The sequence below is a fragment of the Labrus mixtus genome, chromosome 4 (genome assembly GCF_963584025.1).
Source record: "Labrus mixtus chromosome 4, fLabMix1.1, whole genome shotgun sequence".
In the NCBI taxonomy this organism is placed as follows: Eukaryota; Metazoa; Chordata; class Actinopteri; order Labriformes; family Labridae; genus Labrus; species Labrus mixtus.
Genome location: NC_083615.1, coordinates 24,321,689 through 24,342,731, shown reverse-complemented (window position 1 = coordinate 24,342,731; position 21,043 = coordinate 24,321,689). Strand labels below are relative to the sequence as shown.

Here is a 21,043-nt window from a genome sequence, read left to right as displayed (position 1 = left end):
CCAACGTCAAACCTCTCAGCGTGAGGGACGAGTCTGTCACATCCACCTGCCTCTCCCCGCTCCTGTCTGTTGATTTAGTATCTCCACGGCCTGACATTTTCTCTTTCTTTGCTGGCGTCTTGACCCCCCTTCTGGCCCTGCCCGGGGCCCTTGGCTGAGGCAGCGCGTTATTTACTGCCCAGAGAGCGCTGTGTGCAGAGAGTCAACACTGCATGGCTGGTTAAGCAAGGGAGCAACCTGCTGCTCACTCTGTCACACACACACACACACACACACACACACACACACACACACACACACACACACACACACACACACACACACACACACACACACACACACACACACACACACACACACACACACACACACACACACACACACACACACACACACACACACACACACACACACACACACACACACACACACACACACACACACACACACACACACACACACACACACACACACACACACACACACACACACACACACACACACACACACACACAGTCACATGACCGTCCCAGGGGGTTGGCAGAGATGTTTACCACGGCACAATCGCTCCGCACAGTAGAGCTGAGAGACAAACAGACAGAGACATCCATAACTCCAGCAACTATAACCTGCCTACTGTTGTTTCAAACTGTTACAACTGAACAGGGAACCTGAAGCTTTAGGTGCTGACGTGACAAAGCAAACACCCATGAAGGCTGCAGGAAGTTCAGTCTGACAGGACATGACAGTTTTAACCCAGGTGATCTTCACAGTCAGCTGAACACAGTTGGGAACACGTCCTTTGGTGGACTTAGCTCTGCAAGACATTTTGGGAGTAGCTGAAGAAAATATCTTCCCTGCATATTTAGGATGACATGCAGGCTAAGGATGTGGATGCCGATCTACGACCTAAAACTTAAATTTATTACCTTAAAAAGGTTGACTGAAGGTAGAAAAACTCTGGCAGTTATCAAAGAAACATTCCCTTAAGGATTTATTTCTCCACCCGGGATCAAGAGACTCAGTACTTTCTGCAGCTTTAAAACACACACAAATGCATTCAGGTGTCCCTGAAATGTTCCTGTCTTAAGATCTAAAAGCAGAGCCGCAGTGAAATACCTTCTCCACATCCCCTCCTTCCTCTCAGTAATTATAGCCTCCCCGCTGACAAACTACAGATCTTGTTGTGTTTATCTTAGCCTCCTTGGGTACAACAGGTGACAAACAGGCCTGGATATGCTGGGCTGGATGCCAGTCTCTTACTGGTTCTGCTAGCCAAATACGTATTAGCCTTCCTGGTACAAGAAAAGCACCTGGTGAGTTAAGGGGTTACAGTCCCAGATTTAAAAAAAAATACCTGTCCAAGGGGAAGGGAGGTATTTTCATTTCATCATTAAGAACCTTGTACAACAGGCTGGCTGAGACATCCAACACACGAAAAAAAAACACTCTGTTCCCTGTTATGAAATCTTCAGGGAAAAGTTTTCCATCACAAACTTGGTGAGGATGATTTATTTAGATGAGTACAGGCAGTTTAATAAGTTGAAAACTGGGTTGACTTTGGATTGGAAATAGGGGTGTGCGAGGGAGGATGAGGGAGCCGGCCGTGTGAGGGGATGTGAATGTGTTGCAAGGAAGGACTGGATCAATCTTTTATCACTGCAGTGTGCTTTCATCCCTAATGGATCCGACATGAGCAGAGCGCAGCGCTACCTTCCGTCACATTGCACAGGCAAGAGGGGAAGGACGCACGGAAAGAACAAGAGGGAGCAAGAGAGGTAGACAGAGCAACACATTGAAGAGAAAAAGACAGGGAGAGAGAGAGAGAGAGAGAGAGAGGGAGGGAAAAACACCTTCCCAAAAATAATCTCAACTTGAAACATGCTAACATATTATTCTGCCAACATGCTGTCATAGCGTTTCCAATTACTTCTGGCCCTGAGTGCATCTGCAGGAGTTGGGAAACAGTCCCGATAAGGATGGTGGGAAATTAAGTCACTTCACAGCATGAAGAAGGACTTTGAATATTTCCATCAAGAATCCCAGGAGATATCTCGGTGTACAGGGGGAGACTCGCTTTCCCTGCCATACAAGCTGATGGACAGACTGACACTAGACAAGACAGACAGACAGATGATTCCAATAGAGGAGGGGAGTCCATCTGTGTGTTCAAGCAGTGAAAGAGCAGTAAAAATAACATTGCAGAGAACAAGGCAGGGCGACTCTCACAGGACACTGTGCTCTCTCGGCGCTGAACAGACTCATTCATGTGATAGAAAATAAGAACTATCGAGGCAGCCAGAGATACACAAAGGGAAGGAGAGGAGAAAAGAAGAGCTGACTTTAACAAGCCCAGGAAGAAAGTTTTAAATTGTAATGTAATGTGTTCGGACTGACATAGACAGACATCGTCATCCTACAGAGCTTCACAGAGAAACATGATGTAGCAGTATGTTACATCATCACCTCTGTCCATTAAGTACCTGAGCCGAACATAATCACTTTCACATTCTGCCATTTACAGGTCATGAATAAATTAAATTCAGCACAACTGGGGATCACATGCAAAACTTGGCTTGAAGAATAAGTACAAGTACCTGAAACTCAGGGCTCAACACTAACTTCTAAAAGTGGTTGCCATACTGACCTCCAGGGATCAGCCATTGGTTGCTAGGCACGGAAAAATGGTAGCCAATATGCTGTACTTATATTTGGGGAAATGAAGAGACTCTATTCAGTATATTTATTATGTAAATTTGCATCACAGGATGTGAAAAGGGTTCATTGGGGTAAATTGCTAAAATTACTTGTAGTTTGTGTTTTATCCACTACTTTAAAGCTCCTTATAGAAATGTTCAGCTTGCGTTGATTTTGGCACCCTCTGTGGACAAAGTGGTACATTTTTACATCTTTGCAGATCTGTCTTCTACATGTGTTAAGTGGTGTTTTCAGGTGAAAAATGATCTGATGTCTTTGAACAGTCACATATATCCCTCAAAGAGAACATTTGCTTTGGAACAACCAAAAGTCTGTTTTGTAATTCCCTTTGTCTGATGCTTACCTAGCAGCAGTGGTTACAAACATTAAAAATGACTGTACAGAATGTCTTACCTCTTAAGGTTTCGTTTGCGTTTGTAGGTCATATGGAGATATCTGTATTAATGTCAGTCTGTTTCCTAACCAACTAAAACTCCTCATGGTAGCTTTAAAGAATTTGAATCTTTGGTTTCATCATTAAACATGTCCACCCTCAATTCCTGGTAATAAAAATATAATAGTAAAGCTGTTATCATGTTTTTCACAAAGCCATTACAAATTGATAAGAAAAGTACCTGGTTGCTGGTTGAACCATATTCACGTTCATTTATGTAACATTTACCTCTGGCATGTTTGGGATAGGTTAGCTAATTACTCAGAGTGGTTGCCAATGCACTTTCATAGTTGTTCCTGTTAAGCACTGAAATGTTTCAAGGGAAAAAGGTCAACAGGAGCTAATATGTTTGAACAAAGCTTATCTGGTGCACGTTAACACGACTGTAAAAGAAACACAAGTGACAGCAGGAAACTTCAAGCCAACATTAACAAACAAATGCAGCTATGTTATGATGTATACTTGAGTCAAAGTTGTACATTTGTCTCCACCACCTACAACCATCTGCTCTCTGACATTATCTCTCTGAAACCAAGTTCACACTGTGAAACACGTAAACAGAGATAAAACATGAGGTATTACTGTGCAACTCCCACTGTCAGGAAAAAAAATAATCAGCTCCCAGGGGTGAGGGGTTGGCGGGGTTTCCAATCGATGGCCATGATTGGAGAACAAATTCAGACTGCTAATGAGGCGCCAAGTCGCACGATCTGACACATACCATGCTGGGAAATGTTAAATAAGATGCTAGTTGTGCATAATGATGAGTCAGGGTTTTAAATAGGCTTGGTTTGCTGCTTTAGACTTGCACAGTGTTTGTATTAGAGATGTGTAGCATGTAAACAGTTAAACGCGGTTCAAACATGCAGCGAGTTGGCTGAACTCTGTCCATGCTCTCCATTAATTAATCTTTAATCCTACTGTGGCAAAAGGAGCCGCTTGTGTGGGAGACAGTCTGACAAGGTAAATACTAAAAAAAAAACTGCACGGAGAGGCCGGTTCTTTGATTAACCTCTGAAGTTCTCTACACACATGAAGAGAAAATGCCCACAAAAAAAGTGAAAAAAAAACGGTGTGAAGTTTCACCCAAACAGGTTTGGGTCCTTTTTTTCACACAAGGAGAACATTTGGGTGGCGGGTCTTGTGTCAACAGGTACATGTTGAAGACACAGCTCAGCTCCCCAAAGACAAGACACAAGATTGTTTGTCTGCCAATCACAGAATCACACACAAGCTCACATGTATGGATAAAAGCCTCATAGCTGTCATCCTGTGCATGCTGGAACACATAGCAAAGCCACAGCCAGATAGACTGACTTAGGAGAAACTTCCTGACACTGTCATTCAAACCGGCAAGGACACATTCAAACAATCCCTGAAAGAAGCTCTTACACTCACCCAGCAAGAGGATTGTATCCTTTTCTTCAGCAGTTTTAATTCTCTCTGTCTCTTTTTCTCAGTCACAGGGAAATCCTTCACTCCTTACAGAGCAGCAAAGCCGGTTGTGCGGCCAGTATGAGAGAGTGGCAGGGAATGAGCGAGAGAGAGTGTGTGTCTGTGTCTGTGTCTGTGTGTGTGTGTGTGTGTGTGTGTGTGAGGAGCGTGCAGGTCCAGCAGAGGTCAGAGGCAGTCGAACGTGGTCAACAGAGAAATTTAAAGGATGTCGTGAGGTCTCCACTCTATCTTGCTGTCCTCTCCTCGCTTGCTGCCTCAGGAATGTACTTCTTCTGCGCTGTCCTCAGCACAGCCAAGATCTGAGAGACTGCTGGAGTCCTCCGTCTCTCTCTCTCTCTCTCTCTGTGTCTGTCTCAACCCCTCCTCCTTCCCTCTCTGTCTCTCACCCACACAAAAACACACCCTTCCCAGTCACTCCTCTCTCGCTCACTCTCTTTCTCCCCACCCTTTCCTGCTGTGCTGACAGATCAGGTACCTCCCACTTTTTCAGGTAGTTGAAAGCGCGGTTTCGGCTTTGTCGTTCTCTTCCTGTATCAATTTTCTCAGTATTTCTCTTTTCATCTACACTCCCCAAAGGCACAAAGGACGGCCTGTAATGCAACTCAGTGATAAGTCCAGATGAACTTGAAACTCTTTGCATGCACGTGTATTTACATACGAATCTCTTCTGTTTGTACGGTCTATAACCTGAGGCATTAGATATCCATTCTCTGGCCTCCGGTCATGTGAACAGCTGATTACACAAATGAGTCTGTCAGGTGATTCTCTCTTCCTATTTCCTGGAATGAGGTCATAGTCCGGCAGACCAGGTGCAATCAGAGAGACTGCGTTTATGTCTGTGTTTGGGTTGGACAACGCCCTGTGGGAAACATTTCTAAATCTGACCACTCTGTTCCAGAAAGCAACACATGTACAAAACAAAAGCCTAATCGAGCGGTAGAAACTGCTCCACTTTCAATTATGGAACAATGTCACAGTCCTGAAATGTGCTTTATCGCCACAGACCCCTCCCAACCACCAACACAGAGCTAAGACATGCATGACCAATGGGTCAGGCACAACATGTGGGACCCCCCCAAGTGTGAGCCCACCCCCCCCCCCCATTTTTTTTTCTCACAACTACCTTTTTCTATCATGACGTCTTCCTAAAGTTTGTTCATTAATAGCTTCTTTTGTCTTGTACCTACCCCCCTACCGATCCCTGCCCATACAACCTGAAACCGAGACTGGCCACTGGAGACGGGCGGAATACCAACGAGATCAAAGTCAGACGCTACTGTCCCTCAACAACATCTGAGAAAACTGAATATGTTTGACCTAGATTCTGTATTAAGTAAAATCCTTTATTAGCCTTCAGACTTTTTAGATACGATGACGAGTTATAAGTATACAGCTAAGTAAATATGTTAGCAGCTATAACTGTCACATTACACTGGGAGCAAATCAAGCACACCCAGCGGTAGAAAAAGAACATGATGACGCATTTACAAGATACCAACATTTAAAAAAAAACCTTATTACCTCCCCAGCATGTGTATTGTTAATGAAAGCCCAACCAACTCAGCATTTTTAAATGTAACACAGATGTTATTAACTAAGAGTTTAAATGGTGGACGACAATATATTTTTTACATTTACTTACCTAATTTTTAAAGGGTGCTCTAAATGTATTGTATTGGGCTTAGACAATGATGTCACTTCTAAGCTGCATCCCAGGCATTGGGATTTACTTTTTTTACTTCTCCGCCAATGCTGATACAACTGGGACAAAATGACATCAACTGAATTTTAGATTAAGAACTGATGCATTGCTTGAACACCTCTTCCTGCTCTGTTTGACCATCTACGTAAATGTTACTTTATCAGGCTTGTTGGGATCTCATGTGTTAGCCAAGGACATCATAATGAAACACATTCTGAGGCAGAAATTTCCAGGAAGGAAACAACATTTCACAGTAAGATAAAAGGCAGAAAACAACTTGATACAATTTCCACTTCTTTCTGCACCATTGATAAATATTTAACTTTTTTTAAAAAAGCCATTGTAGTTTCAGGACTCAAACTCCATGACTCAGCAGCAGCAGACCATCGACAAACCCTTCTTCATCCTCGTATTTACTTTGCCATTATCTTACATCATGCTGTTATCCAAACAGACTAATGAGGACAAGCAGTCACAGGATCTAATAACCAGTGTGCACAATGTATAAAGCAGATGCTCCAAAAAGAAACGTCTTGCATTAATTGTGTTCATTTCGATGAATTCAATCGTGCAAACAAAAGACCACAGAGAAGAACGCCATAGCCTTTAGCCAGGCTGAGTCAGAGAGGCCCGCAGAGAGTCACGGCACATCTACCGCCTCACTGTTCTGTCCATGAAGCAAAGCTTTTGGCACATCTAAAAGCTGTGTTTGTCTGACAAATCACTTAAAACACGCTCAGTTAGGGGGGGGAGCCTCCGGAGGCAGTGCTTAGGTACTAAAGGCCACAGTGAGAAAAGGCTGAGGTGCTGAGGAGGAGTGACATTTTAAAAGCACCAGAGAAGTAAGTACACTTCATAGCTTCTGACAGGCTAATACCATTCAGTGAATCAGGTGCTTGTCCATCTCCAGACCCAAACCAGGTTCATTTAAGGGCTTTTTTTTCTAATCTATAAGACATGAGTGAAGAAGGTTAATGGTGAGTCTTCCTTTTTGGAGAGTCTGAAGATAAAAAGAACAGAGCTCAAATCAGAGTGGGTGGGTGGGGGGTGATGTGCTGTGGAGGATTATCAGTCCAAAGACTTCTCTGGCACCTTCCAGGCATTCCTCAGGGCACCTCCTATTGCTGCACCTCCCTCATTCCACCCTCCCCTGTCAAACCCCACATATCATCCCTCTTTCTCTACGTGACTCAAGCATTCTTTTAAACCCCCCTTTCCTCCTCCTCCAACCCTCCCTCTGCTTTCAGCAAAAGTCGCTAAAGACAACAAAGACAAGGCCTTAAAAGCTTTAAAACCTGCGCTTTAAGTGGAACTCCTGCACTATTTTGCACGTCTTTTCCATTTATCCCAATTGAGAAAGGCTGAAATGCACTCGACTCCATGCTCTACATAGCTGTCTGGCTGCCTTCAATCACCACATACCACTAAGTTAATACCTCAACAAGTGATAGTAGGTGTAAATGTGTCCAAAGTGCAGAGCGCTAGCCGTAACTCAGCTCAGAGGAGACAGGAAGATGGCTCTCAGGCAGAGAAACAGACTGGTGGGGTCTGGCAGCAGTTCAATAGGTTCTGTGGAGGAGAGAAGAGTGAGGGGAATACATGCTGATAGTGTCTTTGTTGGCCATTATTCACAGAGAATGAATAGCATTAAGTTGCTGCTACGGCTCACCCCTTCCAGTCTTCCCTCTGGAAACCCCCACCCCTTTTTCTCTCTTTATTTATTCAGGCTTTGTTTTTGTTGCTAAAAACAGCCTTCAACAGGTGGACAACAGGTTGATAAAGGTCGGTCAGTAAAATTAAATCACAGCAGACTAGTTTCAGCCGCCCAACAAACTTTTGTTGACATCAGTTTTCAGACTCATGACAGGCAACGCAAGGTAGTAATGCTCTGTTTGTGCCAAACAATCCTAAGTATAGCCTTTCTGTCTCATTATGGTCTGGCCAGCGATGTTTCTCCAGAAGTGAAGCTACGTCTTGTGTATCATTATGACAGTGGAGATGGCTTTCCCCGTTGAAGGTAATTGCACTGTTGAGATGTAAATACAAAACATTCAGTATCAAAGCACACCAAGACTTTTGTTTTCTTCCAAGAAAGCTGGCTGGCATGGTGACTCATGTTTTGGAAGCAAATGCAAGACAAGATATCATCTCTATTCAAATTACAACAGTTGTATTGGAATGATATCAACAAGGTGAACCTGAGGACAAGAGATAGCCGAGGAGTGCAAAGTGAAAAATGCAGAAAGAGATGGTGAATTTATTAAAGATTAACACTGTTGGTAAACAAACTCTGCATTCCTTAAAACACAGGATAGAAAAAAAGTTGTATTCTTCATCCCATCTTCTCAGCCTTTAGAGCACACTTATTCAGCATATAAGAACATCTCTGTTGGCTTTTAGCAGCTTCCAAGTTGTCAGAAGTTTGGCTGCGCTCTGGCACCCTTTCTCTATCGTCTCTTTTTCTCCCTTGTTATTCACTACCAGCCCAGGCTGGCTCAGGACCTAAAATCCTGCTACCTCTCACATGGCCTTATTTTGCCTTTAAGAGACTATAAAACTATTTTTAGGGGTGAAACAAATGTGGACCATAATTATAAGTTGCGGCACTGTTCGTCAATGTTGCAGCTAACTAGCACCTCAAAATGTTTTGTCTTCCTTCTTTCCCTCTTGGTAAGCCAGTTAGTTTCCATCCTACTTCTAGATCTATAGCCAGTCCCCTGCTTGAGATAAAACTGTATCATTAGTGTCACACTGGGTTGCCCCAATCTGTAAATAGGCTGCAGTCAGCCAGGTTGGTACCGGAAGAAAGCTGAAAAGGTTGTATTACATTTAATCTACAAATTGTAAACAGAATGGGATGTGATGAAGCAGGGCATGGAACCACTATCACCTTCTAATGCAAAAAGTGCGAGTGATCCAGGGACAAAATAGATTCAAAGTCTAAAAGACGCTGCTGCCACCTGGCTAAGACACAGATTTCAAGGAACCAGACACATGAGGAACAACCTTGGTTAAAGCCAGCACATGTAAACTGAGAGAACAAGGAAGCGTAGATAAAAGTGGGAAGATGAGATATTGGTCTGCTCGCAGCTTGGAACGGCTGATTTAATGGGGATCTCTGTTAAAACAAAAACATTTTAAAAAGGGGGGTACTGGATGACCAGGAAATGCAAGTCAGGTGGGAACAGGTCAGGGGTCGGAGGTGAACAAAAGCTCTCTAAGCCCCACACAGAGTGAGGCAGAGGCCCGTCGGATGCACTCAATGACGCCCGGACAGTCTGTCTACACCTTTCCCTACACACCTCCGCCTGTAATTTGCTTGTCAGACAATGTTTTCTTACATCTTTTGTCGAGGGCTTTCTCATCCTCCTTATAGACTTAGATGTCAGCCTAACTTTTCTGTCCATTTATTCACAACACTGTGTATCTGAAATACAAAGTGTGTGTGTGTGCGCGCGCGTGTGTGTGTGTGTGTGTGGGAAAGGACTATCCAAACACCTTTGGGAACAACAGCATTAAAAGCTTTCACTGCACCGGGCCTGTCATCTTTTCCTTTCTGTTGCTCTACTGGATCAAAGGAACGCTGTGGCTGTGGTATGAAAGTCATTTGTAGCTACAATCATGCACTTAACAAAAACAGAACTATAGGCCTGCATGCATACACAAAGACAGGATGACATCACAACATAATGGAGTTGGATCTCTCTAATCAGACCATCCTAGCAGGAGACATTTAAGATTAAAGCAGAGCCTATATGCAAAATGATTGCCCAGAACTTCAAGTGCAGACACTTAAAGACCTTTTGAATTTTAACGAGGCCGGTGAGACCGGCATCACCATCTTCATCAGGGTGGAGGAGGGTCTAAGTGTGTGTGGAGTGGTCATGCGCGTGGAGCTGAATTAATGATAATGATGTGTGTGTGTGTGTGTGTGTGTGTGTGTGTGTGTTGGTGGATATGCCAGATTACTAATCATCAGTACTAAGACAAAGGCCATATGTGTGTGTGAGTCTGTACATCCCGCCCACGTATCTCCCACATATTCCCCTCCATGTCTGCTTAAAACCCCATCAGCAGGAATGTTAGGATTGTTGGGTCAGCAGTGGTGACATCATGGCAGCCCGTCAGAAGCAACAACAAGGCCTAGGCGCCAATTTCCTCCTGGTTGCATCATCTACATGGTACCAGGCTGTGGATCCACGACACCCACTCAAGCCCTGCTTCCTGCTGGCTTTATGAGTCCCCAAATATTTGATAGAGACAAGGAATGACATGTCCAACACATCATGTTAATAAAAAAAAGGTTTGACACTAGGGGTGTGAAAATATCAACATCCTCATTCGTGTGAAACAATAAATGAATTACTTATGACAAATATCAATATTCAAATTGAAAAAATATGGCACTCTAAGGAGATTTCCCTGTCAAATTGACTCAACCTGCCAACACTTCATGCCTCCTCACCATGGCTCTAATGATGGGAGTACTGTGAATCGAAAAATTAAGTTGCCAAAGAAGTTAGCAAAGGGATAAAGAAGAAGAAGACAGCAGGATTATGTCAAACAGCAGTGAAAAGAGGTTAAAGAATGAAGCTTGTGTCTTTGTATGATGGTCAAGCATTATCACAGAATCATTGTATCGTGATAGGATTATTATCCTAGGTCATCTGCTTCCACCTCGACTTGACACCATTTGACCATGCAGTCCTGAACCATATCATTTGACTTGCTGGTATGATTGATTTCAAATAGAGAATGGTCCAGTGTGTGTCCTCAAGCAGGAGTCTCCTCGATAACTTTAATAAGTCCTGTAAAAAGACTTGCAGCACTGCGTTCAATGAGTCTAGACTCGTCTGCTTCAGGTGGTCTGAGGTCAACAGTGGACATAAATGGCTTGTTTGTATTCAAAAAGACAGCCTGAGGGGACGGCAACTTGGTAAAGAGAAGCATACATTGACCACTCAAGTTCTTTTGGTCATTATTTACACTCCAAAGTTGCATAAGAAGCAAAAACCAGCAAACCTATCCAGCCCAGCATGTGTGTCCACATTGTCCTCTGTAAAATCAGTCACTTCTGCAGCGAGCAAACTCTTCTTTCATGTGTGCGGGGGTCAAGTGTCAGCAAACAGATGCTTGTGTGTTTGTGTATGGGAGAGTGAGCAGAGGATCCTTCAGGTCATCAGATAAAGTGCACCTGAGGGAGGGGCATGGCGCTTGTTTCTATGTTGCCAAGGTAACCTAATACAGACGAGACCACCTGGTTGGCGGAGCAAGGCGGGGACAGGAGCAGAGGGGAGACCACTTCAGGATGGTAGCCATGCCAGAAAATCCTCAATAAGTGGGACCATGCCCAAACACAACCCACATTGTGTTTGTGCCATGACGAGGGGAGCGCACACAGCTGTTGAATCTTTCATGGGGCATAAACAGATCAAACGCCTACAGAGCAGTTCTCATTACAACAGAGGAAAAACTTAACAAACTAAATATTGGATTGTAAAAAAGCTATGCCAAGCCAACTGTGCTTTTTACATGCCGAAACCAATGTATCAAAAATGTCCCAGAAATACACACACACACAAAAACCTAATTTTAAAGTTTGTTTTGTAAACTCATAAGACGGACATCCCTGAATTATTCATTATCAGTTAATATATTTCATTCTTATACTGTCACAGTGTGTCGCATGCATTCTGCTCAACATGTGAAATAATGTTTTCATGACTAAAGAGCATCAGTTAAATATATTGAGACTTACTTATATTTAACGTATAAAGTTGATGTTTAATCAATGATGAACAGGTACTCTACTTTTTATGATATTCAGTATTTTATACAAGTTAAGCCAAGTGTTTAATAAAAAATAGCAACAATGAAAAAGTAAACTCGGTGGGAAAAGCTCTACAAACAACGCCATTTGTTGTACTCACCTCCCGCAGTCTAATGGTCTCTGTGACTGCCTGTCTGATGAAAAAGGAGAAGAGGGAGAGGAGGAAGAGCAACACAAACCCTGTCACTGTCTGTGTGTGTCGGGCTACCTGATCTAGCACCGTCTGTGGAAGAGACAGAGTGACAGAGAGAGAGAGAGCAATGAAGAGGGGAGGGAGGAGGGGAGGAGTGAGGCGGGCAGCTGCAGAGAAAAAGTGAAGTGGTGCCGCCATTCCCCATCACCCAGGAAACCAACGCTCTTTCAAAGAAAATCATCCAATGGTGAACACCGGCGATTGTGTTCAGACAAAAAGTCACATGACTGCCAAAACACCACTCCCCATACACAGAGTGAGAGGAGAAGGGGAAAAAAAGTTGGGGGTCTGTTGGTGATAACATTTGGGGGGGAAAATGAAGAAGAAAAGTAAAAGTGAAAAAGAAGTAAGGGATTGGTCTGCCTCACAGACCCATCTTACCAGCAACTTTCTCCCAGACTGTTTGGCTGCGGCTTACTTCTGTTTGTTACACATTACATGTGACATTTTCTTTTATAACTTAAGTACTGGTATTGAGTGGTTTCACCTCATACCAAAGTCTGGGAAGAAAAAATTGTGTCCTAGCATTTCTAGTATGAATTAAGCTGTTTTAGTAACTATTGGTTTTGATCAGTGGTTCTCAACAGGTGGGCTGGGACCCAAAAGAGGGTGCAGAGCTGTTTTCAGTCGGTCGCGAAGATGTGCCTTGATACAAATTTTTTTTCAAAAAGTATAATATGAAGGACTTTTAAACATGTTTGTTTTGTTCAATCTCTGAGGTCCAAACTGTGTAATTTTTCAATAAATAAATCTGCTTGTTTGAAAAATGTCAGAAATCCAGGAGCCATTTTTCATGAATCAGTTGGTGTTGGTTCCTTAGGATAGCCCAGTTGAGAACCATTGGTTTATATAGTTTGATAGTGGAGAAATTGAAGTTAAAGGCTTATAATAGAAACTTAAATACTAGTGAAGTCCCTATTTTGACAGCTGGTGCACTGTATATCATCTGACTTTCAAAGTTCATGTTAGACTGTTCCTGACAAACCCTCTAAACTCACTCTGTGCAGGAGCCATTCGGTTTAATTTTGCACACATTAGGTGTACTAACAGACTCAATGAAACACATCTGAATCAATTGTCTGCGCATGTTAAAAACTCCAAAAATTGTTTTTGAGAATATTGTCCGGGCTCTGCCAATACTTGGCTCTGTGGTCTAAGCTTACAGCAGAGGTTATCAACCTGAGAGGAACTCCATTGGACATGCTTCTGTCAAGAGCAGATGGTATACATTATAAATCCTTACAGAGTGCAGGTGAGGCAAAGAATGAATTAAAATGTGTTTTTACTGCCTGGTCGACTTAGTTTGTGAGGCTACAATAAAGCCAACATAAAGAAAACAACTAATTCAATTCAATTTGATGCAGGCAAACAATATTATCAGGAATGAGCAAACATACTTTTCTTACTTTTATCTATGTTTTCCTGTTGTTTTTTAGTTCTCTTTCACTTATAATCATTTTCAATTGTGTCTTATTTTTTAAAGTTATGTTGCCACAGTCAGATATAGCAGCATCTATTACTTTGGGAATGAGAAATGTGGGTATATTTGCAAAGCAAATTGCTTAATGGTTTATGTGGAACATTAAACTTAAGCTTCTGTGCAGATACTAGTGTAAAGATCCAGCTTCTATTTGGATGCAACACCAAATCAAAAATCAAAAACACTCCCACAATGCTTTCAAATCTGCAGAGCATTCATCACTCTCAATCCTAAAACATCGATTTTGTATTGCGTTAATGCACATGACGCACCCATCCATCTGTCAGCTGAATGAGTCTTACCCCCATTGGTTACAGCACCCTGGGTTTTCATCTCCTTTATTTTTTTGGTAACACTTTGCCCATAATCTAAAGGAACCAAAAATCTGCCCCATTATATAAATACTTTACACCTGCCTTTTAAACAACCCCACTGCACAGCATTGGTCAGAATCCAGTGAAGCAAGCAGAGCTTCATCATTGGCAAAAAGCAATGATGCAGAAATCCTTTTTTGGGTTGAGTCATCTGATTCAATATGAGCAGACTGCTGAGGAGAGAGCAGAACATGCAGCTCTACGGTAAAACTTGTTTTCTCATCTTATCCTCTATTGATCTCACCATGAGTCCACACCTGATCCTGGTAAATTAGAGAACTACCAGTCTGCAGGATATGTTTTTTAATCTCAGAGCACATATTTGATTTTCAGCCTCAATGTATCTAGTTGTAATACCTTGATGAAACAAATACAACTGAAGCACTTTCTTGCTATTCATATGTCGAGACGACTCTTGTTTTTTTCCCTGTAATTCTCCAAGCGACTTATTTCAGTTTACAGTGTTGTTAACACTTACTGAGCATAGCCTTCAAAATGAAAATCTCTCAGTGAATCTTGTTTTTACAATGTTCCCTGGCATCTGGCCACAGCAGTAAACTCAATTATAGTGAGGCTCTCCAGAATACACTCCCAACAGCACAGAGAGACAATACAGTCTCCGGAATAGGCAGCAGGTTTATTACTCAGACAGAAATCACACATCTAGAACTTTCTCAGCCATATGCTGTACACTTGAACACAATTGTCTGCCTTGTAAAGCTTGTCTCAGCGTCATTACATTACCCTTCTTCAGCTGTGGCATGCAGGTCTCTTTCTCAGGAAAAGAGGGCCTCAATTACATCTCTACAATGTGAATGTGACGGGATAGCTGATGAGCCACAGGGAGAGAAGGTGACACAGCTGGCAGTATCCGCTGCATGGACAGCAATGACAAGTGTAAGCCTCAACCATTGATTTGTTTTGAACAGTTAATTGGAGGGGACTACCTGAGGATTAACACTCCTGTATGAGCATGTCAACAGATAATAAGCACATTCTGGCTTTGGGCTTTTACTGCAGATTCTTGGGATTCTGAAAGCCGTCAGCTTCACATGTACTGCTAACATAACTTATAGTGTGAAAACTGTTACATTTGCTAACAAAATTCCATCCATCCATTCCCATTCAGGGTTTCGGAGGACAACCATATTCACAATTACGGGCAAATTCTAGTCACCAATTAACCTATCAAGCATGTTTCTGGACTGTGGGAGGAAGCCGGGGTACCCGCACAGAATCCACACATGCACAGGGAGAACATGCAAACTCCACACAGAGAGGCCCGGTTTGTCCGTCAGGGATTCGAACCAGGAACCTCCTTGCTGTGAGCCAACAGCGGTAACCACTGCGCCACTGTGCAGCTGCTAACTAAATTGCACATGACAATTCAATTGTCCCAATACTTTGACACTGAAGAGGAAGATCAAAAACAAAGACTGCAGGGCTATATTTACGCTAATATGATGCTACGTCAATATGCGATTCAATACTCGGTAACACATTACAAGACAACTGGTGGTCTTGTATGATTCACCTTTGCTGCTGTTAACATCATGCAATGATAAATTCATAGCTGGCAGCCTTTGCTTGAGAAGTGAGGATCCTGGATTTGAAAGGCAGATCTTATGACTTTGTTGAAAGCACAATGTAAGTATCCTGCACATGCTAGTTTGATCTATAGTGGATCTTAAATATCCCGTGTTCTTCAAAGTCAATACATTAGCATAAGGGGCGAGAAGAAGGTGGTGTTGCAATGATTTAATGCTTGTGTGATAAAGATTGTGTGTGTGAGTGAGTGAGAGAGAGAGAGAGAGTGTGAGAGAGAGAGAGACTCTCAGCTGGTAGACAAGCCTTTTTGTTCTAGTGTGGAGCAGCTGGACAGATGAGTCACCATGGAGGGATTTTATACAGGGAGGGGACAAAGAGGTCAAGCATCCCAACAATCAACTGTCAACTTTTTGTCCAACTTTTTATTAAATTCCAGCATTATTTATGTCCAAAGATAGCCGCTACTTTATCGTGTGAAAAGACCTAAACTAAAGCACTAAGCCTAAATTCTTTGACAGGTTCAGGAATATTTCACTGTAGATAAACATACTGCTTTCAGACGCACATGAAATATGAAATGCCAAGAGGCCATAACATTTACAAAGTGAAGCTATTAACTTGTCAATCAGTGCAGTGGAAAAAAAAGGGGAAGAAAACCTTATTATAAAATAAAGAACAAGGAAGTTAGAGTGAAGAAGTATAAACAATACATGAGAAGTAGAATCAAATATGTGCTTTGTGTGAGAGAAGCTTGACAGACTAAAGGAGGAACAAAAGATTTAGAAACATAAAGACTGTTTACATAACATGTAGATTATGGATTGCTTATCCACATTGCTGCACAGGATGCTGTCAGTTAATAGAAGTATTGATGAGAGGAAGGATGAGAGAAAAGGGAAGAAGATCAAACAGTATCAAGAAGAGCGGAAAAGAAAACGTTTTTTTTTTCTAAGTACAAAAAATGTTATCAAATTAGAATTTTCCTGGCAAACTGAAAACCTCCCTGATTCACACTTTGCATTATAACCATCAATGAACCATTTATTAACTGGAAGATGAATCAGTCATATAAAGAATAGTTAGGCTTGGCCTTAGATATGACGCAAGGGAATTAGAAACAAGAGAAACAGTAAGAGATTGAGCTGTAGCATGATGCCACATAAAGTTCCTATATAAAGCTACTTTCTTTTACTTGGATGGGCAGCAAAGTGTGCTTACTTCATAAATTTATTATTATTATTTATTTATTTAATAAAGTTATTAATTAGTGAGCCTAAGAAGCCTAACGTTAAATAATTACAGAAGCTGATGGTTTTAGCTATGCAAAGGAAAAAAATAAAAGTTATTTTCTTTACAAAGCCAAAAATATTCTATAGCCTATTATATATAGCCTATATATATTATATATAGCCTATATATATTATATATAGGATAGGCTATATTATTATATAGCCTATCCTAATATGATTGACAGGCATATTGAGTAGTTTTATGCACTTAATTGAATATTGCGATAAAAAAAAGTTAGCTTGACTTTACTTTGATAACATAATCTTTTAAATGTACTTTTTAGCAATTTAACAGACTTCGCATTGACAGCTACATTTGTTTTTTTAAAGTTATTTACCTTTTATTTTAGCTTTGTTGGTGCACTCATTTTTTTAATTAAATTTCAATAGAATAACATATTGCAGAGCAAAACTTTCTATTTAAAGCCAAATGTCGTCTATCTTAAACATTACACATGAAGCAAAGTCAGCAGTAAAAGTTATGTATCCGTTTAGCCTGTCATCACCCTGCAGGTGCAGCGCGCTCACTCGACACAACTTGTTTCATCCTTAAACGAAGTTCAAAAACATTTGTATGACACATTATTCCGGCATACAAGAGAAGAAGAGCTGAATAAACAGCTTACCTGTTCTGTAGAAGTAAAACCTGATCCGAGGGACGACAGACAAAACGTCTAGTCCTCGTTGTTAACAGTCCAGTGATGTCAAGCCAATCCGGAAATAGAAATAACACGGTTTCCGGTCATAAGTTTCAAATTAAAGACTTTGCCGAGAAAGTTATCGCAACATGTGAGTGAGTGAACTGACTTAAAAAAACGAGTGAGTGAGAGACACTGACCGTACGGATTAATATCACGTTTATAAATGACCGTAATGTAAACAACAACAAAACCCTCGGGAGCCCAGGGACGAAAAAGAAGAGGAGGAAAAATGTGAAAAAGACACAGAGGTAACATGCTGCACAGATCAATGATCTATCTGTTGTAGTTAAGATAGCTTGTTATGATCGATGATAGTAATGTCTGTGTTTCCTACCTCGAATTAACATCAGTTATTTCCACTGTACTTTTATTAGGTTAAGATTATTCATGTTAAGAAAATAACCAGTGTAAGAAATACACTTCTTCTTTTGTTCTTATTTTGTTTGTTGACCCAAAACCTACTTTTATATTTATTGACATCTTTGTACTTAGTTATCTTTCACCCTAGTGGATTAAAATGTTTATTTTCCACCTCCTGTTGTCATTAATAGTTTTAAGCTCTTGCCTTTAGAGTGTTGATGTCTAAGAGCATGAATGCATTTTGTACAGAAGTCCTCACTGAACAGATAGTTGTGCATGCTGTAGGTCTGGTTGTAAGGAAAACGTTTGGGCTCACCTGAAAAACTATGCTGAGGTTTCTGTACTACTCTGAACAGAAAATAATATTTTGTGTTCACACTATATTATAAAATGCAGATTGTTTAACAAAGGCTCATCTTCTCTCTCCAGAAGCAATCAAAACATTTAAATCCATCCCCTGCTGTAACCGGGGGGGGGGGTCGTCTGTGACCACTTCTGCTCTCTGCACTGTTTGGTGTTGTTTGTTCTGTTACACTAGTTATTTGTATTTATTTATAAAAAATATTAGAGTTATTACCATTTTATTCATGTTTATTAAGTATTTTTTATTTGAAAATAAATGAATTATGTTAAATATAAAACTGTATGCCAGTTTTCTTTAAGTGGATGAATATAATATATTAGTGGTCAAACTGGCTGCAATTTAAGGGGCAAAAAATCTGCTAAAATCTTGCCTTGGGCACCAAAATGGTTAGGGCCGGCTCTGGGCTCATATATATGCTTTATTCTCTTTTTGCCCAAACTACAAATAAAAATTAGTAACATGATGAATGTTTGGCATTTTAGAAATGAATTCACTTCCTTTGATGATGCAAAGATGGATAGCCTGTGGAAAAAATATGGCTTGGGAAGATCAATGGCTTGTTGGCAGCATTTACTTAATCTGATTCCAATTCATAGGAACAGTATAACTTCTACAAACCAGGCAGCAAATAGATAAGGCAATACTTGTGGGAATATCTCGGATATCTTATTTCAAAAGATCACTCTTAATTCTCTGCAGTTTACATACTGTATCTTGTGGTGTTATATGTTTATCCTACCTAATGTATTACTGCGCGGGGCCAGAGAAAGTAGTTCCGGTTGAGGCAGGAGTAAGTGTGTGTGTAACCTCAAGCATAAGTTGTTGTATGCTGTTGTGTGTTCCCAAAATATACTAAAGTAAACTGACAGTATATAAAGCTCAACTGTAGTCTTTATTGAGAACCTAACTCAACATAGCTGATATTATCTGTGATCAGGAATGTTCACATCAATTATGGAGGCCACATATTGTGCACATCAATGCACAGTATCTAGGCTTGTCACAATATGCAACACTGATGTGGGATGAATACAACATGTTACAACAAGGAGGCCAAATTCTGCTATGAGGAGGAGAATGTATCAGAAGAGGAACGTTGTAATTGCTGCGTTGACATCCTTTCCAACACATACTTTTCTTTAATAAGGTTTGTTGCATAAACAAAAGGAAGGGGAACAATTAATGTTTTATCACTTAAGTTGACAAAATTGTCAAACGGCTTGCTCAGATATGAAGGATTAAAACTTTAAATCAAGGATGTGGTTACTGAAAAATACGTAGGCCTATATGAATGGTTCACATGCATGATGATTCACAAAATAAGATATAGAGTTATATGGATTTAGACAGGCATGGGTTGAATCCTTTAGTATAAGACAGTAATAGTTTACGGTTCTAAACTACTGAACCATTTGGCTGACTTTTTTAAAACAGAACAAATCACAGACCTGAAACAAACCTTTTTTTTAAATGAAAAAACGTTTGAAAGGTAAACAAACGGAAACCACAACAGCTCTTTAAGGCTTTGTTATAATTAGATAATTATTGACTCTATGATTTAAAATTTACGAGTGCAACATAAATACCAGAAAACAGGTTTCTATCCTAGTCCCACAACATTTCTTCGTGAGCAACAGGTAATCCACACTGTCTCGTGTTGCTCACAGGTTTGGAACCCATTCCCTTGAACCAGAATGTGAGGATAATTGAGTATTAGCAGCAGTGTACAACAATAAGTCAGAGACCTAACAGTTCTTTTGCCCATGTGAAATAGCCTCTATAACATCTGTTTATTTTTTCACTGTAAATATAAAAAATACAAAACACTATTCAGTTGTATGGAGTTAGTTATTTAGGTGATAAAAATGTACTCTGAAATAGCCTACTGGTTAGTGCGCACAACCCATGTCGGAGGCTATAGTCCTCCAACCTCTTGCTCCCTTACCGTTTGTCATTCCACACTCTCTCCCCAGTTTCTGACTCTATCCACTGTCCTATCTCCAAATAAAGGCATAAAAGAAATGTACCCTGAAATGTGATTGGAGCGCAACAATGCTCAAACGCAGACCAAACAGTATATTTAAAAATAGACAATTTATTTGCCATATACTTTGACTGTTCATGTAGATTTAACAGTTAGACTCAAATCCAAAAGTAGTAAATGACATGAGTAATTGTGATCAACGTTATACCATTAGGAACTGTTTGTCTGGATTTTGGTTGTAAACTTGTCAGTAGAGTTATGCAACCTAAATACGTTGCAGTGAAAAGGAATGTACCTCCAGGCTGGATCTAAAATCTGTACTGCTCAAACAGCTTCTCCTGGGCCTGTCTCAACTCATACTGCAGGCATTTCCAGGTACAGCACATGTTAGGAAGAGTGACCTGTCTCAAGTCAAAACAAGAAGGGTGCTTCCTACGATGATTAAATCAAATTCATATTCCTTTTCAGTCTCATAGTTTTGTTGAGTGTGTGCTTTATTGACACTCAGCTTGTTAGCTGCAGTTTCAACATGAAGGTTCGGCAGTATAGCGTGCAGAGAGATTATTATATGAACCTCCTGCCTATGATAACGTCCATGGAGTCTTTTGGGAA

At 41.0% G+C, this 21,043-nt stretch overlaps 1 protein-coding gene across 3 annotated transcripts in view; it reads right to left on the bottom strand.

The window, feature by feature from the left end:
• rassf7a (Ras association domain family member 7a) overlaps window positions 1–17,790 on the bottom strand; it is a 35,724-nt gene extending 17,934 nt beyond the window's left edge. The window contains exon 1 of one of the 3 annotated variants that reach the window (XM_061036558.1): window positions 17,649–17,790. The gene's annotated coding sequence lies outside the window, so the exon portion shown is untranslated. Of the gene's footprint in view, window positions 1–4,549; window positions 5,299–12,238; window positions 12,373–17,648 lie in introns of those variants that run through there. The other 2 variants (XM_061036559.1, XM_061036557.1) reach the window with 2 other exon arrangements.
• Between the last annotated feature and the right edge of the window lie 3,253 nt (window positions 17,791–21,043).